General features: G+C 38.4%; 1 pseudogene; it reads right to left on the bottom strand.

Annotated features, from left to right (window-relative positions):
• Positions 1-2856: 2856 nt before the first annotated feature.
• LOC102417669 overlaps positions 2857-21647 on the bottom strand; it is a 28431-nt pseudogene continuing 9640 nt past the window's right edge.

The raw sequence follows: 21647 nt of genomic DNA, 5'->3' as shown, positions 1-21647 counted from the left end.
ATCACATCTCATCCTCATTTAGTGATGTCATTCCTTCCAAACCCTTCACATACCTACAAATGAACGGATGATTAAATATCTGCTTGATTCATCGGTGCAAATGTTCCTTAGCCCACGCACGGGCCAGACTCCGCTGTGTGGTTTCAGAGATTGGGTTGAAAATATAATGCAGCACATACATTAGAAAAAGGAAATCAGAACATTAAAGCACTTGTTTTACCATCTCTGATCCCCCTGAGGCTCAGTGACATTTGGTGCATTTATCTTTCCTGTTAAAAACAGATTATCTAACTCCTTGTAGCAGGTGGAGGAAAGATGTAGCAGAATGTTTACAATAAGGCATGTAAATGTGCTATGTGTATATATCTGAGGGAAGGGGAGGTCATTGTTTATTTGCTTATTTCCTCAATTTTCAGTTAACTCTTTTCTCTGGTGCTCTGAAAAGTAAATATCTCAAATGATTTTTTAAAAAAGAAGAAAGAAGGAAGAGAAAAAGCATAGGGGAAACAGCAAAACATAATGAGTAAATAGAGACTAAAATTCTGTATGAAATTAAGGAAACGGGTTATACATATATCTCATTTTAGGGACTACATTCCCTGCATTTCGAATACACCCTTGTTTGCATTTTCGTTTTATAAGTATCATTATAAAAATATAAGTATCATTATAAATTCTTATACTTGTTTGTATTGGGAAAAGTAACGGCGGCAATGCTCCTGCCCCTAAGAGACACTGCTTTGCATCAGGTTAGTGGTGTGACTGGTCACTTGGTCTTTCAAATTTAAAGAATCTTTCACTGGGCTATGTTTCAGCTTCATGAGTTCAAAGCTCCTGAGGCCACATTTTTCTCCCCCTCCAAACTACTCTTTCTAGAGGCTTTCCATTTCCATTGCTCTCTCTCTCCTTAGCTTTCTGCCTAGAAATATACAAACCCTGTTATTAATTCAGGGAACAATTTGTTTCTACCAAGTAGCCCTCACCTACTCTTTTGCTCTTTTTATTCACATTCAACCTTTTGAAATCCTTGTGACATCCTCAGATTGGGTTCTTTCTAGTTTCTTCTCAATTAATTCCTTTATGAAACCAAGTGCTTTTGAGCACGTGAAAACTGGCTGGAAGCAATTTTGTTCTGGACTCTGAGGAAAATCAAGAAACATGGCATAATTCTTGAGCACAGGGAAAGCCCAGACATACAAACAGAATGTTTTAATATCCTATATAATAAAGAGCTAATATGCTAATTAGATCAAACAGCAGAACGACCATCAGGACAACCTTCTGGAGGAAGCCGGGACTGCAAGAACCGGTCAAGGCTGCAAGGGGCTGAGAGGGCTGCAAGGGGCTGCAAGGGGCTGCAAGGGCCGGCTAAGGCTGCGAGGGCCGAGCCCTTGCACGAATTTCATGCATCGGGTCTCTAGTATTAATATAAAACTGTGAGATGGCGATTTTCAACCTTAGCTGTACATTTGCATCACTTTGGAAGCTTTAATATCTGAATGACCAGGCAGCAACCCAGCCCAGTTAATACAGAGCCTGGTGTGTTTGTCTTTCCTGGTAAACCTAGAGCAAGCATGTCAAACTCGCTGCCTGTGAGCCACGTGCAGCCCACAATGAATATTTTTGTGGCCCAGCCAATATAACAGTATGTAAGAAACGTTTTAATTAAAATTTTGTTAACTTAAATTTTACAATATCCTGTTATACATAATCCTATATAATAAAAGCATAATATGCCCTAACTGGTTTGGCTCAGTGGATAGAGCATCGGCCTGCGGACTCAAGGGTCCCGGGTTCGATTCCAGTAAAGGGCATGTGCCTTGGCTGCGGGCACATACCCAGTAGGGAGTGTGTAGGAGGCAGCTGATCGATGTTTCTCTCTCATTGATGTTTCTAACTCTCTATCTCTCTCCCTTCCTCTCTATAAAAAATCAGTAAAATATATTTTTTAAAAAAGTGTAATACGCTAAGTGCCCAACCGATCGGTCGACCAGTTGCTATGACGTGCACTGACCATCAGGGGGCAGATGCTGTTGGGGTCCAGCCGATTGGGACTGGTCTAGATGGCCCAGATCAGCCCTGATCGCTGGCCAGGCTGAGGGACCCCACCCATGCACAAATTCATGTACTGGGCCTCTAGTTATTATAACGAACTACAATGTTCGCTAATGCCTGATTACTATAATTGTGTTGCATTCATTTCCCTTACGCGCCTTATGTGCAGATGCACTATTTCTCTCCACTAATACCAGCAGTGAATATTTTAGCAGCTGATTGCCATGTCATTAGTCTTGGACTGACTATTTTGGGGTGTGCAACAGGAAATATTTCCGTTTTGGAGAACAAAAAAATAGGTTTATTTGCATTACACTTATTTGTGCAGTTATTCAGTGTCTAGTAAGTTAATATTCAAGAAAAAAATATTAATTTTTATTAAAATGTTCTATTATTTTATGTTAGTGATTACTCATTTATTTCAGCCCTTTGTATTTAGCATGTTTCTATCGACATAAACCTACGTTTCTATGAAAATTGAAGCTTTTGTTTTTTTGTAGCCCATATAAACGTAAACCTTGTTTACATTTGAGTTTGACATGCTTGATCTAGAGGCTTCCTATCACAAGCAGAGTGGGGTTTCTTTATTGATTTCAGAGAGGGAGGGGGGGAGGAAGGGAGGGAGAGAAAGAGAGAGAGAGAGAGAGAGAGAGAAAGAGAGAGAGAGAGAGAGAGAGAAATGATGAGAGAATCATTGATTGGTTGCATCCTGCACACCCCACACTGGGGATCGAGCCCACAACCCAGGCATGTGCCCTGACAGGGAATCAAACCCTGACCTCCTGCTTCATAGGTCGATGCTCAACTGCTGAGCCATACTCGCCGGGCACAAGCAGAGTGTTTTGCTGGGAAAAAAGCTAAGTGGGATTCTGTTTCGAGATATTCAACAAAAAGTTCTGAAAACAAACCTCTTAAGCATGAACTGCTACCTTGGTCTCAGAGATGTGCTGAGGACATTTTGTGATTTAAATCACCCAGTGGTCCACCTGGTAACACCGCCTTGATCTTCATTGAACATCTGTTCCATTGTTTCACTTTTGATACCCAGAATGCTTCCCATTAATTGTAACACTTCATGACTTTTATGTTTTGGTGACTGAAAATACCCCATAAAAAGATTTCTCATTTGGATTCTGCCAACTTTCCCTTCTGTACTGCTTAGCAAGTTTATCAATTTCTTTTGTCCGTCATCCAGCACTTCCTGTTGGACCTCATTTTGTTTTATAAATTCTGTCATTTATTCTCCCTTCTGATCCAAGCCAGATTCGCTTTATCCAGACATCCCTGTAACACCACCAGTTTTCCTTCTAGATGTCTGCCTTCTCCACCCATTCAGCTAGTACCAACTTCAGCTTAGCTAGCAGTGCGTGAGCTGACTGCTTTTCTTGTCCCTGAGAAACAGACAGCTATAATGCAATTCCATCTCTCTCCTTGGTGACCACGATTCAATTGTTCCTGCAATGACTCTACCTGAAAACTGGCTTGATGGCTTGCCTTTTCCATTTTGTTAGAAGATGAACGTAGCTTTCCCTCCAAAACTGCAGCTTTCCTTCTTACTTTAGCTGCTGTATCTTCTGCAGCCCAAGCTTCTAGCAAAGGAGGATCTTCTGATTCTAAAGTATGGTTCAGCCATCTCTCCAGCTCCTGGTTTAAGCATAATTCTTTTTCACATAAGTATTGAACATATTTTTACTAAGGTACGGTTTTCCATTTGTTTCTGTTTTATTGCCAACATGACTTCATTTCTCTCCTGTTGAAACATAACTGTCTTTTCTTGCATTGATGTAACTGCATCTAAAAGCTGATTTAATTTCTCGGTCTTGCCCTCATTTTTTCCCCCTTAAATAGTTGCTCTAAACTAGCAAGAGCCTTCTCCGTCATTGCAGCATATTCCAATTCTTCCCCTTTCCTCATCCTAGAACAATGGTTCTCAACCTGTGGGTCGCGACCCCTTTGGGAGTCGAACGACCCTTTCACAGGGGTTGCCTAAGACCATTGGAAAACACATATATAATTACATATTGTTTTTGTGATGAATCACTATGCTTTAATTATGTTCAATTTGTAACAATGAAAATACATCCTGCATCTCAGATATTTACATTACGATTCATAACAGTAGCAAAATTACAGTTATGAAGTAGCAACAAAAATAATTTTATGGATGGGGGTCACCACAACATGAGGAACTGTATTAAAGGGTCACAGCAATAGGAAGGTTGAGAACCACTGTCCTAGAAAGTCACATATTTGCCGCTTGATTTTCTGTTTCCTTTTCCCTCGATGTTTCTACTCTTTTTTTTTTCATTTTCCTGTTTTAGTTTACACATGTCCACTTCAAAATGCAATATTCTGTCCTTCAAGTTGGTTATTGTCTGACTCAAAGGTTCATTTTGCTCACTTCATGGTAAATTTTTCACTTAAAGAAAGCAATTCATCACTTTTTGCTTTGATTAAGAGCTCTTTGTCCTTAAGTCAGTTTTGTAAAAACATGTTGTTTCTCCTTTAGCAGCTCAATTTCTGAATCAGTTTGTTCAAGTAGCTATCTATCTAGTTTAGAGGTGGCAGCAACTGGATCAGACAATCTCTGATTTTCTTTCTCGAGGGTTCTAATTGTTGCTTCTTTGTCCTGCACTGGTTTCTCAGCTCTTATACCTCTTCTTGGAATAATTTAGAAGACTCACTCAGTTCATCCAATTTAATTGCCTTAAGAGACTCTGTGGATTCTGAAGTAATTACTCAGGTGGAGGGCTGTGGTGAAATAAGGTCCAGCTGACCAAAAAGATCATCCTTGGCATTGGGAAGCTGCCCTATACTGAGCTGAATCTGTGCTAATTCCTTCTCCAAACATTGGACTCTAGAAAGCTCCCTTACATTTTGTTTAATATGTTCCTTAAAACTCAAAGTTCTGCTTCTGGACATTTAAATTATATTTTTGTGATTGATATAGCTAACTTACTAAATCTTCTATTTAGGCCTCTCCTTGGTTACATAGAAATCATTAACAGTCAATTCACATTGAATTAATTTTTCTTTCTGCATGTCTGACTTCGGTGATGTTCATTTTATCACCTTCAAGTTGACGAACTCTCTATTTTCCATCATCTAGAGCTTGTTTTCACTTACTGATGATGCTATCTCCTTCATTTTGTTGTTTTGATCGCTGATCTTTTATCAAAACCATGTGCTTGGCAGGTTATTGTTTTGGTTGGTCCAGCTCCCCTAACTCAGCTACTGTCTGATTGAGTTTTTAATCCTTGGCTTTCAAGTTGTATGTTAAATGATTTACTTTTGAATCCAAATTAACATCTCTTATAGCTGTACTTTTAATTCCTTACACTCACTGTTTAATTTTAAAAGTGGCAGTTGAAATGCTTTCTTTTTTTGACTTAATAATGAATTTTCTTTTTCTAAAACTTGAAATCGGTCTTTAATTTTCAGACTGTCATCAATGAGACTGTTACACTGGTTCAAGCTACGCAGTGTCATTATTTCATTTTCAGTATCAGAGCGTGTTGCACTCTGAACAGTTCCTCCACGGATGACCTCTGTGGAAGAACTCATTCCTTTTCTGTCATGGTATCACCTTGCTTTTTTAATACAAGGCTTCAATTCACATTCTTTAATTGTTTCTTTCTTTTCCTCATTTATCTGGTCTTATTCTCTCCTTAAAACATCACTCTCGTTCTCTGCAGAAGAATTAAATATTTAATTCCAAACTCAAGCTCTTTGATCTTTATTTCAGTTTGTAGAACTTGAATAGATTTTTGCATATCAGGACTGTTAAAGGCATCAGTTACTCCAATTCCCAAGCTGTCCTGATGTAACAGATTTTCCAGTTCTTCCTTCATATTCACTTATTTTATCTTGATGCCTATCACCTATTTCTGCCAGTTTCTGTGGATAACATGCTGCAATACTGCTATTTCACCAGTTGCCTTATTTCACTTCTTTTGAAGTTTCTCCATGGTATTTTGCAGTTTGTAGATTTCATTGTGAGCCAAGCTGTTAGCTGTGGAAGTCTGAACAAAACCTCTCCTGACTAACTTCAGCCTCCAGTCTTAGAACTGTATCCGACCATCTGTTTATCTCCTATTGTGATGAAACCAGGTCAACAAAATCTATATCATCGCCATTGCAAGCTGAAGCGTGATGGTGATGTCAGACCCAGTGAAGCTGTTGCCTCGGTTGATGGTACAAGAATCTACGGACTCAGTGGCTCACTCCAGCTTCAGCAACTTGTCCTTTAGTGCTATGTGTCTTCCATTCAGAAGTTTGAATTCGAAGGCTTTCTGTTGTTGATGATGTCAGTAAGCAGTAGCTTGCTGTTTTATTTGAGCTACTTCTGTCTTAGACAACTACAAAAAGTTTTAAGACTCAAGAGCTGTGCTCGGCAGGGCAGGGCCACCGGGAATTTGGAGGGGGCAACTGATAGATCTCCTGTGGGGGGCAGCTCCTGTCAGGTGTGTGAGGAGAGGAGAGGGGATGGTCCCTGCTTCAGAGCCCCATGACTCAATCCCTGACACTCCCTGAGTCTGCCAGACCCCTATACCATAGGCTCAGAAGCTGACTTTTCTGCAGGTCATGAGCTCAGCGGGATGGGAGACAGGGAATGGGGGGGATTACATTCCCCAGGCCAATGCATATTGGAGGGAAGACTGACCCCCCCAAAATGGCATCTGTGGGTGCTGTGAGAGAGGGACTCAACACAGGGACCCTGGCTGCTGTCCCTTCAGCTCTCTCCCCGGAGCCACACCACCCAGTCTCTCCTTACACTTCTCCGGCCCACTGCACACCGCCCTCCCTCTGCAGGAGCTCAGGGTGAGAAGCTGCCAACAAGATTTGTGTGCTTGCTCTTCAAGGGGTTGCCTTGGTTTCTAGCAGACTCCTGTCTTTCCCTGGAGGACAGAGTCCCCGTTCATTTGCACAGATAGCTATTATGTGGGCTCCTCTCCCAGGCTCTGGTGCTCCGGGCTGGGGAGCCTGGCATGGGGTGAGACACCAAACTCCTCGGGGGGCGGGGGCCTTTGCAGGTGGGACACCCCTTCGGATGCTCAGCTGTGGCACTGCGTGCGGGACCAGTCCTTTTCGCTGATCTGCTTTTCTTACCAGTCTCCGTGTGGCTTCTTCTGCAAATCTTTGGTTCTGAGTCCTTTTTTTTCATCTAGACTTCTATCTTTTCACTGTAATTCCAGTTTGGTCCTGGGAGGATGTGAGTGTAACTTCCACTTGCTTTGCTGCCCTCTTCGGTCTTTGGGAAATGACAGAGACTTTTATGAAGAGGAGCATTGGGCCTGAGAGACGCTGAATTAGAATCCTACTTCCCTGAAATTCTACAAAGCCTTTCATATATGTACTAAAAACATGGAGAACATATCTTTTTGATAGGTTCTCATAGACTTTTCAACATCACAGCTCATGATTTCCTATTGCTCTCTTTGCCTTTGAAATCTAGGCTACAATATTTACAAGTCACCCTCAGAATCATATTCCTTTCAGATATCATCTCTTCCTCACCAACCACCCCTCCCTGAAAAGCCATATTACAAATATGAATGGGGTGTTTCTTGTTTTTAAATTCCCTTTATTTTTTTAAAAAAATTATATTTTATTGATTTTTTACAGAGAGGAAGGGAGAGGGATAGAGAGTTAGAAACATAGATGAGAGAGAAACATCGATCAGCTGCCTTCTGCACATTCCCTACTGGGTATGTGCCTGCAACCAAGGTACATGCCCTTGACCGGAATCAAACCTGGGACCCTTGAGTCCACAGGCCGACACTCTATCCACTGAGCCAAACTGGTTAGGGCAGTTCCCTTTAAATCAAAAAATTTCACATCCAGTCTTTAAGAACTTGTGTATGTTTCCAAAGCGGGACTTTGGAACTTCGTATTTGCTTTCAAAGAAAACAAAATCACATTTAGATAGCACTTTGTTTATAGAGATAAACAAAGAGATTGTTCTGTACATTTGCCAGTTGATAACACTTCATATGTGACAAAGATTTGTTTCTTGATTAGGGGGGGTAAGTTTCTTTACTCCCGAGTTTATTTTTAAAATTTTAATTAAATGTGATCTTTTTACTGAACTTTGGCATTTGAGAAATAGTTTCCCTAATTCACTCAGGGTTTGTCTCCCTGACTGCACCTGGCAAGTGCAGCAGTGGTCATTTTCCTGAGAGACAATGGTATAAAACCCATTTATGTAAATGAAAATAAGAAAATATCACTTTTAAGTAATTTAAATTGTTTAAGACTTCATTTTTTTCAAATGTATTTTTCAACATCCCAATCATTTTTTGGTGTATAGGTTATCGGTGCTGTTTACTAAATAGATAATCACAGCAATTAACACAAAACTATGTGATGCATTTGAGACTCTTAAGCTACTTTGGCACATACATACGGTGTTACACTTGTACTTCACTGAATTATCTTTTCCATTCTCGGACAGTAACATTGGAAAAACTGCCCCAAACATACAGCTCCTCCCCTGGCATCAAAAATCAACCACACTGCCATTCTATTCATAGAGATTCTTTATTTTTAGGGTTTTTTTCGTCCCATATAAATGGATTGCCAATATGGACTCTCAGTATAAACATTTAACCAAGACAGCCAGAATCAGATCCTGAAACCATTATCTCTATTTTGAAGTACCAAGCTATTGGCATGTAATTTCATGTAATTTCTAATAAATCTGGCATAATGATGTCTGATTTTAAATAAATAAAAGGTAAGCAAGCATATATAAAGTAGCCATGCTACCATCCATATAGATCATTAAATTTAAGGCCCAGGTGAATTTGTTTAAAAGCTGGAAAATAAGAAATTTAAAACCATTCTTTCATGTTTGCTAGGTCAAAAAAAATTAAAAGAACCCATGATAATGTTAACCATGGGGCCATTTGAATCTTTAAATTATGTTCTTCTTAAGAGTTAAAATTAAAAGAAAGTGACCTCATGGAGTTTAATGCTACCCTTTGATTGCTGCATGCTCTATTAATTTCTTTCACCAGTTCAGCTTTTCCAATATAACAAATTGGCCTTATCTCCACTGGTCAGCTTCTTCCTCTAATGCAGACAACTTAATGGATTTTAGTTCTAAATAGAGCAGGGTTTGTTTCTGAGTATGAATTTCAACTTCAGTTATTGTACAAATTATGCCCTAGCTTGATATTGAACCAGGTTGACCACTAAAACAGAAAAGTCTAATATATGACCTAAATTAGCAAATTTTGCCCAGACAGCAAAGTTCGATTGGCCTGATACCCTCATCCTTACATTCTGTTTTGCAAAGCAAGTTCGCCATCTAGCGGCTGGAAAGCGCACAGTACGATCCTATAATCATTATTACTGATTCTCTGTACATTATATAGCTCTTAAAAAGTATATAAGTTAGCCCTAGCCTATTTGGCTCAATAGATAGACTGTTGGACTGCAGACCAACGGGTCCCAGGTTCAATTCCGGTCAAGGGCATGTACCCAGGTTGCAGGCTCCTTCCCAGACCAGACCCTGGTCGGGGCTCCTGCAGGAGACAACCAATTGGTGTGTTTCTCTCACATTGATGTTTCTCTCTTTCTCCCCCTCTCTATTCCACTCTCTAAAAATCAATGAAAAAATATCCTCAGATGAAGATAAAAATTTTTTTTAAAAAGTATACGAATCACATATACTACGTGATAATTGGCTTTTTTCCTGCTTCTACACTATTTTTGTGGGGGGAGTCGGGTTCTCTTTCATTAGTTGAATGTAAAGTTGGGACCTTCAACTTGATGAGTGGAGCAGTTATTTAATTGCTTGGTGAAATGAATGAGATGAATAAATGCGAATGTTGAATATAAAGGGGTTTCTGCAAAGTATAAAGCAGTATAACACATTAATGAAATTCATAATTATTAGTAAGTATTTCTTTTTATTATGGAACTAGATTTCTTAAATTTCTTAAGCATTTTCCTTGGCACGTGTTGCTTTGGTAAGTACCGATGCCACAGGGAACTGGAGCAGACTCAGCCAGAGCTGACGATCTTCCCTCACAACCCAGAAAAGGAAGTTTTAGAACCAGAGGATGTTAGAATTTATATTCACTACTCTGTCCATTTTACAGGTGGAAATACAGAGCTATCTCAGAGCATTTAAAGGATGAACTTGAGGAAAAGTGTGTGAAGAAAGAGAATTGGTTTCGAACACTCCCATCTGCTTCTTACAAACTTGTTGATCCCAGGCCCCTGACTTAAATCTACTCAGCCATGGTTTCCAGTCTATAACATGTGAGCAAGAATACCTGCAGGCCGAAACCGGTTTGGCTCAGTGGATAGAGCGTCGGCTTGCGGACTGAAAGGTCCCAGGTTCGATTCCGGTCAAGGGCATGTACCTGGGTTGCAGGCACATCCCCAGTGGGAGATGTGCGGGAGGTGGCTGATCGATGTTTCTAACTCTCTATCTCTCTCCCTTCCTCTCTGTAAAAAATCAATAAAATATATTTTAAAAAAAAGAATACCTGCAGAATGTGGTTATTATTAAGAAGAAGCAAGATTCACAAAGCGCTTACAATAGTGCCTGATTGATAAAAATAAGAATGTAAAAAACAAAAAAAAAGCAAAGAAACAAAAACCTAGTTCATTACATAGTAAGTTAAAAGGACAGACCTGGGTTTTGTACCTAAGTCTTACACCCAGATTTTCCATTGTACCATATAGATATACTTTGATTTTTTTAAAGGCTTCATGACAAAATTGTAGAATCATGAAGCTTAGCAAAGAAAGTGCTTATAGTAATTGTTGATTTAATAACTTGATGCCTCTAAAAGTTAAATGAGGAGAAAATTGAATATAGCTATAGAAAGTGAACAACTATTTATTATTCCTCAATTGGCAATTTTAAAACTATCATTATTATATATAAAACTATAACACTGATCATTATAGTTATGTATATCTGTAATACACGTCAAGTTTCTCAAGAGTATGTGAAAATGTGTCAGAAACTACTTCTCTCATTCAATGCCACTCTCGATAAGACCCCATGTTAAATAATCAGTTCATTCATGACAAGAAGTAAAAATGATCATTAACAATTACCAGATATATAGGACAGTGTGTGATGAGTTATTAAAGAAACATGTGAAATTTTCTTCACTTTAGGTTATCCCATTTTTCTCTATATAGTACTCAAAGTCTTATATTTCTTTTTGAAGAATAACAAACTAGAAGTACATTCTATAACATATCTTAATTTAACTAATATAATTGTAGCTAACAACATTTGACACTAATGAAATGAATTAAAATACTTTATGAAAAAGTTGTAGACATTTAACAGAGCAAAATACAAATGTTTCCTAATAAATTTATTTTGCATTGAATTTACTTGATGAAACTTTGCCACTCACCTCTTTGTTTCCAAAGCTAATATACATATCTCAAATTGAAAGGGATATTCGCTGAAAATCAGGACTATAATATGTAAATACAAACATGTAATTGTAAGAAATGCTTCACAGGTTATTCTAGAAAAAGATCCATGTAGTCTTTCTATCTTTGAAAAGTAAACTTGAAAGAATACAGTTCTTGAAAATGGACTTATCAGGACTTCATGTACCTTGTCTTAATTTTCAACATTTCTCTCATTTCTCTCATTTTTAAAGTTCACCACTAAACTGATTAGGATTTCTAACATTCCAAAATGCACTAACATTGTAATTATCCTTAATTAAATATTTAGAGCTCTTATAAGTTTATTTTTTATAACTATAATAAATTACAGCCTTTGGGTATAAAATAAATTTTACTGAGAATATATTGAAATTTTTAGGGACCTGTTGCTAATAACAAATTTAGAAAAGCCAATCTTGCCACCTGGTGGTTCCAGATGAGAAATGTGATTTTAAAGGCTATAATACAGCTGAGTTCCTATTTAACACAACTCAAATAATCTAGACATATTTGATGGTGCACATATTTTGACAAAGGTGCAAAAACAATTCAGTGGGTGGAAGGTTATCTTATTAAGAAACGGGTTGGAGCAATTGAATATTCATAGGCAAATAAAATGAACATTGGCCCCCATGATTTAAAAATAAGACAAAACGAAAACTTTCTCAAAGAAGATCACAGAGTTAAATGTAAAACATAAACTATAAAACTTTAGGGGAGGGAGGAATCATAAGAGATCATCTTTGGGATGAGAGCCAGCTAAAGAGTTCTTAGACTTGACTCCAGAAGCCTGATTCGTAAAAGACACTATTGAAAAACTGGACCTCATCCTAATGGAAAAGCTTTGCTTTGTCAATGACACAGAATGTTTCATCCTGTTCAGAGAATGGAAAGACAAGCTACATACCAACTGGGAGAAAATAGTTTCAAACCGCATGTCCAAGAGAAGACTGAAGAAGGAGTGACAGCTCACATGTCTGCAAGGATGGAGAAACTGAGTCAATCGTACGTCACTGGAGGATTGGAAAATGGTAGAGCCATGATGGAAGTTTTTCAATTCCTTATAAATCTACACATGCAACTATCATACACTCCAGCAATTGTACTCTTAGACACGTGTCACACAAAAATGTAAATATATGTTCACATAGAAACCTGTATATAAATGTTTATAGCAGTTTTATTCATAGTAGCCAAACTGGAAACATCTCAAAAGAGGATTGGTTATAAAAATGCTGCTGCATCTGTACCATGGGATCCAATTTAGCAATAACAAGAAATTATTTATATTTGCAACAACTGGGAGGACTACCCAAGAAATTGTGCTGAGTGAAAAAAACTGATCGGAGAAGGTTATATGCTCCTATTTATATAATATTTTGAAATGACAAAATTATAGAATTAGATAACCAACAGGTCATGGAGGTCCAGGTTAGGGATGGTGAGGGTGTAGGAGAAGGGATTTGGCATGGCTATGAGAGGGATCCTCATGAAGACTGAACTGCTCCGCATCTTCACTGTTGTGGTGGATGCAGGGACCTACATGTGATAAGATTGTATGAAATCTAACACACACACACACACACACACACACGTGAAACTGGGGAAATCTGAATCAGATCAGGAACAATATCAAAGTTAAGTAGGGTGAGAGCATGTGCTGGGGGGTGGGAGCAGCCGGGGAGAGGTCAATGTGGTGGGGGGGAGACATATGTAATACTTTAAACAATAAAGAATTTAAATTAAAAAAATATCAAAGTTAACATTTTGGCTGTGATATTTCACTCTAGTTTTACAAGATGTTACCATTGGGGAAGTTCACAAAGAACAACAGAGCCTTTTGGTATTATTTCTTACAATTGCAAGTGAATTTGCAATGATCTCAAAATAAAATGTTTGATAAAGACAATTATGCCACCAAGTTGTTACAGAATAGAAATATGACTTAAAAGTTCAAAAGTATAGAGTTAATTGTTGTTTTAGAGCAATGCCAACAACCAAAACATACCCTTGTGCATACATTCATTGTTTTAATTATTCCAACTTCAAAGTTTAAAAGGTTCTTTATGGATAAATATTTCTCATTAAAAAGATATTAAAAGTATACTTCTCATATTTCATAGTTATTTTTTCTTCATACAGTTAAGATTTGAATTGAAACAGGGAAGGAAAGTGTATTTGCAGAATTAGTAAGCATATAAAGAACTGTCAACATCCAGACTGCAAAAAAAAAAAAAAGCGGAAAATAGAAAAAAATTTTTATACTGTTTATGTAAATGATTTCTCAAATATATTACAGTTACAAAATTTCACTGGTATGAAATTATTTGGTCTCTCCATTTTATACATAATTAATAGCTAGCAAGTGTTGAGATTTCCTTGATTCTATATTAAAAAATAAAATAATAACCATTCTTTCTGAAAAATATATTTTTCTTAACTTTGAATTGCTTTCTTCTTGCAGTAGAAATATTGCATTTAAGTTTTCTTACTTGAAGTGCCATACTACCAAAATAAGAGTACACTGGAGGAATTACAGAATAAGGTACTTTGATTAGGTAGATAGATAATACATTTAAAATTAACATTATATTTTATATATAATATTAATCATATACAAATAATATATCATTATATACCATAATATTGTATTACTGGCATGTAAATAATATCTATAAGCAAAATAATATAAAAATATATAATTACATTTAATAAATAAATATTCTCATTGAATAGTTAGCCTTTATAGAGGTGATAAGATAGAAATATGGCATGTGACCTCTTTATTTATTTATGGATAAAAGAAATTGCAGAGATGAACATGAAAAGAACTCTTTACTGAAAGTTTAGATTTGGGGTCTAATTCGCCTTAAAAGAACTAAATGACATTGAGCAAATCACTTAATCCCTCTGGACCTCAGGACTGCACAATTCCTAGTGCATTTTCTAGTTAGAATATTACATAAAACTGAGCCCAGAAATACTCAGCTTAGAATGCTTTATGTATTGAATGTTTGAATCAAGGTGTTTAGCGTTACCTTTGTTGCTTTGTCCCCAATGAACATAAATGTATTTTCAAAAGAATAAAAAGAGATTTAGGTTCAGAGTATTAAATATGTAGGCTTTTCTCAAGTTTTATCCAAAAATTTCTTTTAAGTATCTTTGTAGAACAAAATATTCTGCATTTTAAGTAGAACAAACCATTATTGTTTGGATGATGGCAACTACACTATCGTAAAATACTTAAATATTTAAAATATATTTACATATAGCACATTAATTACTAATGAAAACATAACGATCCTTTCATTTAAAGAAGGGGGCCTTTTGATGAGTGGCAGATGACTCAGGTCCCCTGATCTAGTAATGAGTCTAAATTTAGTAACTTAGCAAATGAGACCACTTACTCATTTAGAGAGGCCATTGCAATGAGTCGTGGACACCTGGAGGAGATCTGTGGCCTGTGGGAAGGATCTCCACCCTCCAGAAAATCCAGGGCTGCAAGAGAACCACCAAGAGGAGGAATTAGTGGGAAGTTCACTGGGAGTTCAACAGCAGTAGCAGTTTAGAGAGTCAACTCTCTAAAGACAACAAGCCAACAGCCATAAATGTTATAAAAATGTTTTGCACAGGCACAAGCACACCTTGAGAATCCCTAGACATCACTAGGGTGCATTCTGAGGAAAGTCCTCCCTTACTAGGGTGCTGTTCTCAGAAGGTCCACAAGAGGGTACTATTGTGACTCCTCCCTCACTGGGGTGCTGTTCTCAGGATGTCCACAAGTGGGTACTATTGCAACTAATCCCTCAATAGGGTGCTATTCCAAGAATGTCCACAAGAGAGCACTATTGGGACTAATCCCTTACTAGGGTGCTGTTCTCAGAATGTCCACAAGAGGGCGATATTATATGAAGGCTGTCAAGCTGACATACATATGAACAAGACATCAGCACCAACATTATTAGATGGAGACTGTCAAGCTGGTATACACATCAACAAGAAAAGGAGGAAAATATGTTTGCTTCTAGCCTCTGACTGTTTGAGTTCTTTTTTAGTATTTAGAGACTCTGTAATTGTTGTGAATACCTTTAGGTTGATTATAAATGTATGGATACTTTAAATGGCATGATGGGATGCAATATATTTGCTATTTAAAATATTTGCTCGTCTGCTTAGAGCCAACTCGATAGCCCAGTCTAGCAAGTGTGATATTACAGGACCACTGTCTGTACTAGCTTAATTCCTGGTTCTGTTTTATGCCTCAGCATTTAGAGCTCTTGTTTCTGATCTTCTTTCTTTAACTGTTTATAACATACGTTCTCTTTAAGCATTTATATACTGGAAGCCATCCTAAGGTCTTTCCAAAGAAAGGAGATGTAAAATAATTCTCCCAATACCCACACTATTTGGGAGATCTTTTCCCTGGAGAGTCATCGTGGTGCCTGCATATGGCCAGCCTACATTTACTACATAAGAGGATATCCCTCCCCCCCCCAAAAAAAACCTGACGAGGGTAAAATTTGGTGATAATTTCAGCTAATTTGAATCTGGGCACTGCCATGATGGAGGCAGGTCAGATAGTAACATGCTGCCTTTGTTCAAAGACAGACCCCTCAAAATGCCGGAATTATCTGTGGGTGCCCTTCCCAAAAATTATAATTCCACATATCAAGAAATCAAAAGATGAAACACAAAATCTCACGGGCTCTACCAAGTATGACCTCACATTATTATTAATAATGATTATTATTCTAATTATAAAAAAAATGTAACTAGGCAAAGTTCCGCAAAAACTTTTGAAACCCTAAGATTTATGTTATGAATAGTGATAACATTTTTACTATTTATGTTAATGCATTTATAGTATTATTAATGACAGTAGCTAATATGTTGATTATTACTGTACTTGCTATATCCAACCCAGGCACTATATTAGCACAAGGGACACAGTCTTTACAGTAATAAACTAGATATATTTATTATCATGGAGCTTTAATTGTTTAGGAAGATAATGCACAGTAAGAGACGGGATCAAGAGAACAAATAAGGAGTATTTTTCCCTTTATCATGTGGTCCTTTCCATTGTACCACTAATTCATGAAATAACAAATAGATAACATTATGGAAGAACAGAAAAAGTGCCATCAGCAAACCAAAAAGTTTGAGGACTTCTTAAAACAGAACCATATGAGGAAGAGTGACAGAATAAACAAATAAATAAAACAAAATAAATAAAACAGAAACAGATTCATAATACAAAGAAAAACAAAGAGTTGCCAAGGAGAGGAGGGTGTGGGATGGGTAAAAAGGGTGAAGGAGAATAAGAGGTACAAATGTCCAGTTATAAAATAAGTAAGTCAAGGAGATGCAATCTACCTACTGCATAGGGAATATAGTCAATAGTACTGTGATAATTTTGTATGGTGGCAGATGGTTACTACTGATCTCTTTGTCAGGTCTATAAGCGTTGAATAACCATGTTGTACATCTGAAACTCACATAATATTGTGTGTCAACTATACTTTAATTTAAAAAAACAAACAAACATGGAGAAAATAGCCATGGCCCTGTAACGTTTCCAAGCACAAGAATTAGTAGTTGTAAGGAACAGAAAAAGATTTCTGGGCAACCTCTAAGAAATTAAGTAGAGAATTACAGTGGGATCAGTGGAGCTCTGAAGCCCTTTCTCCTGATTCTATTTGTGCTGAGAAATGGCAGATGTGGCATTGCCCACAGGTTAAAGCACTGAGGTATTGCCATAAGGCAGAAGAAGACACTGGTGTTCCTAGAGCTACTAGAGCAAATCTGCAAGGGAAGGTTGGCACACAAGAGTTAACAAGGCTAAATTCACTAACATACTAAAAGCATAAGCCCAGGAATGCTCCCCAAATACAGCGCAAAAGGGGGAAAGCAACAGAAAAGCATTAAGGCAACTAGGGAGACAGGTTCTTAATGTATAGTCTTCATCTAATGAAGGTGCAGAATGAACAAAGAAAGAAAACAAAATGTTAGAAATATTAAAAGAAAATACCCTTGAGCTGGGTACAGATATATGTCTTCGATCAAACTGAAATGCCTAACGAGATAAATTTTAGAACGAAATTCACAGATAGACATGTTGCTGTGAAAGCATCAAGAAAATGTTAAAGGCTGCAGAGCAATGAACTTAAGAAGTGAGAGGAAAAGTTACTTACAAAATAATGAAAATCTGATTTACACAAGATTTCTCACTAGAAATCTAGAAAATGGAGCAATTGCATTTAAGGAGGTATGTGAAAATGGTTTTAAAATGGTGACATTCGAAACCAGACAAGAGGTGCATTAACCTGGTGTTTAAATGCAGGGAAATGGTATCTATAAAACATGTGACATTGTCATTGAATAACGGAATTAATAAAAGAATGGTTCTCAGGGTATAAAATAGAAATCTAGATGAGATGGCCATTTGAGACCATGAGCATGCATTGACACTAATTGGAGTCATCGGGTGTGATGAGCTCAGCAGGAGGAAATAGATAGAAGGAGAATACTGTCCATTTATGTCAGTGATGGTGAACCTTTTGAGCTCGGTGTGTCAGCATTTTGAAAAACCCTGGTGCCATGTCACATATAGAAATTTTTTGATATTTGCAACCATAGTAAAACAAAGACTTATATTTTTGATATTTCTTTTATATATTTAAATGCCATTTAACAAAGAAAAATCAACCAAAAAAATGAGTTCGCGTGTCACCTCTGACACGCGTGTCATAGGTTCGCCATCACTGATTTAAGGGTTGGGCAGAGGAATACAATGAGAGGAAGACTGAGAATGGGTATCAAGGTAAGGAGGGGTAAAATCAGGAAAGTGTGGCTTTAGGCATCTTAAGAGAGTATCAGTGTCTGGAAAATTAGAGTATGACTAAGAATTTCAAATATCACCTGATGATTAAGGAAGATCAGCTTTAAAACACATTCATCGATCATCTAAGGAGGAAGCCAGTGGTGCCTTGACAGGAAAAAAGCAGTTTCTGTGGAGTCTGTGGTCAAAATCTAGACAAAAGTGGGTCACTACATATACATAAATAGAGAAAATATGAGTGGGTCTTGCTTCTAAGAGGCTTAGTGATAAAGCGGAAAGTGTGGGGAAGGGAGAAGAGAGATGGTTGGAGCCGGCAGCTAAAGATGGTGGTTCACTGGTTGTTTCTTTGCTGCTTTGGTTGTTTGCATAGTAGTTATTTGTTTTTACTTTTAAATGTTTTAAGATGGGGGAGCGTTGGGCAGGTTTGAATTCTGATAAGAAGAAGCCAGGAAGTGGAAGAGGTGGGTGATTCAAGAGAGAGCGAATTGGACCAAGGATTAAGCAAAGAGTGGGGATCGTCCTCTGAGAGGCCTCCATGGAGACTGACAGGAGGGGAGAAAGCATTAGATACAGTCTCGCCCTGCCAGCGATGGAATGCAGACACAGTCTGAGGGATGTGGCATGAGGTGACTTTTGTTGTTGTGGGAACATCATAGAGTGCATTTACACAAACCCAGAGGGTAGAGCCTATTGTTCTGTGGGGGAGAAAAATCATTTTCCCTTTCCCCTAGGTTCTTGGCTGAGACATCCCTGTAATAAAAGACAGATTAACAAAGAAAAGTTTAATGACTTGTATACCTCCTGTCTGTATATGGGAGACCCAGGCGAACTGGGGACTTCCCCACAGTGTCTGAAGCCACCACTTAAATACCATCTAAAGACAAAAGAAGATGCCAGGGTGGGTGGGCGGTCAGTTAGAGAAGGCTGTCAGGGAAGGTGCAGTAAACAGCAGTAAGGTGGTTATGCACATTGAAGTCCACGCCCTTTTCATGGATAAGGGTTTCTAGAGATAAGGTCAACCCCTCTTCCTGGTATAGTGAGTGAGGCACACAAGAGGAGATTTCCCTTATAAATGTAAATGTCTTACAAAGGGTAACTTCTACTTGGTTTTCAGAGCTTCTCCCATGCCTGCTGTTTCTCAAAATTAACCAGCCTAAAATAATCATTATGCCAAATAGACACCGTTTGGGGTGGCAAATTCTGTTCCCCTATAGCTCCAAAGCTTAAAATCTGTACAGCATATTACTGTATGGGTACTATAGACAACTGTAACACACTGGTGCTGGGCTCCTCACACGGGGAACCACCTTGCCAGGGCTGACCAGCAGCCCCTGAACGGCGGATGAACAGATTACTCCAACACAGTTTCACTGTGAAAGAGAGGGCTAAGGGATGGCCTGGCTGATAGCAACCAGGCAGCCTCCATCACCTGCCTCGTTAAGCTTTTATTGGAATTTTTATCTTTAGATACAATCAGTAGGTGAGTAATCTTGGGAGGACACACGTGTTTACATTGTCCTCTATGCAAGGGTGTCCAGGGATTAGGCATAAGGATTCCAGTAAACACCCAGGGGTCTGCACGTACACAGACTTGTTTGGAAAGGTCAAGGAATAATTAGGGGCGCCGCCTTCAACACTCCCCTAAGTTGAATTCCAATAACCAGGGCAGGCGGCCTTCCACACACTTCCCTTTTCTCAGAATGTCCTCCTTACAACTTTCCAACCAAGTCTCTTGTGCTCCCCAACACACTGGTAAGTATTTAGGTCATGCTGTACTAGGAGGTTAAGAAGGCTACCATGTCACGAGGTGATAGGACTTTTTGAGCTCTGTTATAATCTTACGGGACCATAGTAGCAAATGTAATCTGCCCTTGACGGGGACATCCTTATCTGGCTATGACTGTTCTCTTTAAGTCGGTAGGCAGAACGTGGAGGTAGTTGTTGGCTGAAACCTGGTATTTTACATATGCCCTCACTATATCACACCACCATACCTAGTTTAAGGCATTTATTTTATAGATCAGATGACAAAGATTTAGAGTATAATTAAAAATGGTAAAAAAGTGAGTATATTGTATTTATACAGTTTTGTGTTTACCTGTTACTTTATATTTAGGACAAACCTTTGCTTTGTTTCAAAGCATAAAGGACACCAAGTAAAACACCTTTTACCAGACATGCTTCCTTAAAAACAACCTTTAAGGTTATGTTTTCATTTCCCCACGAGGTGGCGGTATAACCCTACAGGACTTGTGCCTCCTGATTCTAACTGCCCACAATCTGCTATAGCACCTGCGATTAGAAACCAGAAATAACTGAGTGAATGAATAAATGAAACAAAACTCTTGTGTTTTTCCCTACAGCACCTTACTCCTTAAGCTACCCACGGATGTCTAGGAATCATCATTAATAGAGGTGTAAAAGGGTCAAGGAATCTTTGACTTTAAAAAACTGGGGGAGTGCCTCTACTTCAGGCCTATCCCAGGGGAACTCATCGGGTGCGAGAAGTGAGTGTTACTAAGAAAGAACCAGTAGCAGCTCAGTGCTGGGCATTCTGTGAAGCAAAAGGTAGTGGCGTAGAGGATTGTAATTCAGTTATGGGCTAGTGCTAAGCATCTCAGAATCCTGACTTGTAAAGGCCATAGAATCTATAACTCCTTCTCCCCCAAGGACACATTTTACAATAAAACGACTGTTGCAAAGCAGACACAATTAGGATTCTGAAGAGAAGGACCCAGTTGCCATTCCCTGGCTCCAGGGTCCAGAGTAACCATTTGCTATCTCTAACCCTCATCTCTAAGAGAACATGTCCTGTTCTCTTTCTCTCTCCTCTCTCTCGGCTATTTTTGGTGGCCTTACAATGAAGGGAGCTAATTCAGGAATGTCATTTCTCAGCCCTTTCCGAGGCTGCAGGAGCCAGAATATCTCCACCATCATTAAATACTAACCAGGACTCTCACCCGAAGAAGCTCCCTTCGGTGCCTGAGGTTGTAAGATGAATCCTGCCCAAGGGAAGGTGCGGGCAGGCATTCTGAGGGGAGCACAAGGAAACGAACACTCCTGACCGAGGCGAAGACATTCTTTAGCTCCATGACAGTGATTTTCAGCTGCTGTGCGACAAGATTTCTTAAAACATGCAATAACTGACTATTCAGTCAGGGCACTGACCTCTTTTCTGTTGGATTGCCAAATTAAAAAATGACAATAGCCATCCATTATGCATGTCCTGTCTTCAAGTATAAATGTAGGTCATATAGTAAAGTTGCATCTTATTGATCACGTTGAATAATAAGGTCGCATCTGATTGGTTAATATG

Source organism: Myotis lucifugus, unplaced genomic scaffold (assembly GCF_000147115.1).
Source record: "Myotis lucifugus unplaced genomic scaffold, Myoluc2.0 scaffold_15, whole genome shotgun sequence".
In the NCBI taxonomy this organism is placed as follows: domain Eukaryota; kingdom Metazoa; phylum Chordata; class Mammalia; order Chiroptera; family Vespertilionidae; genus Myotis; species Myotis lucifugus.
This window is presented reverse-complemented; position numbering and strand designations above follow the sequence as displayed.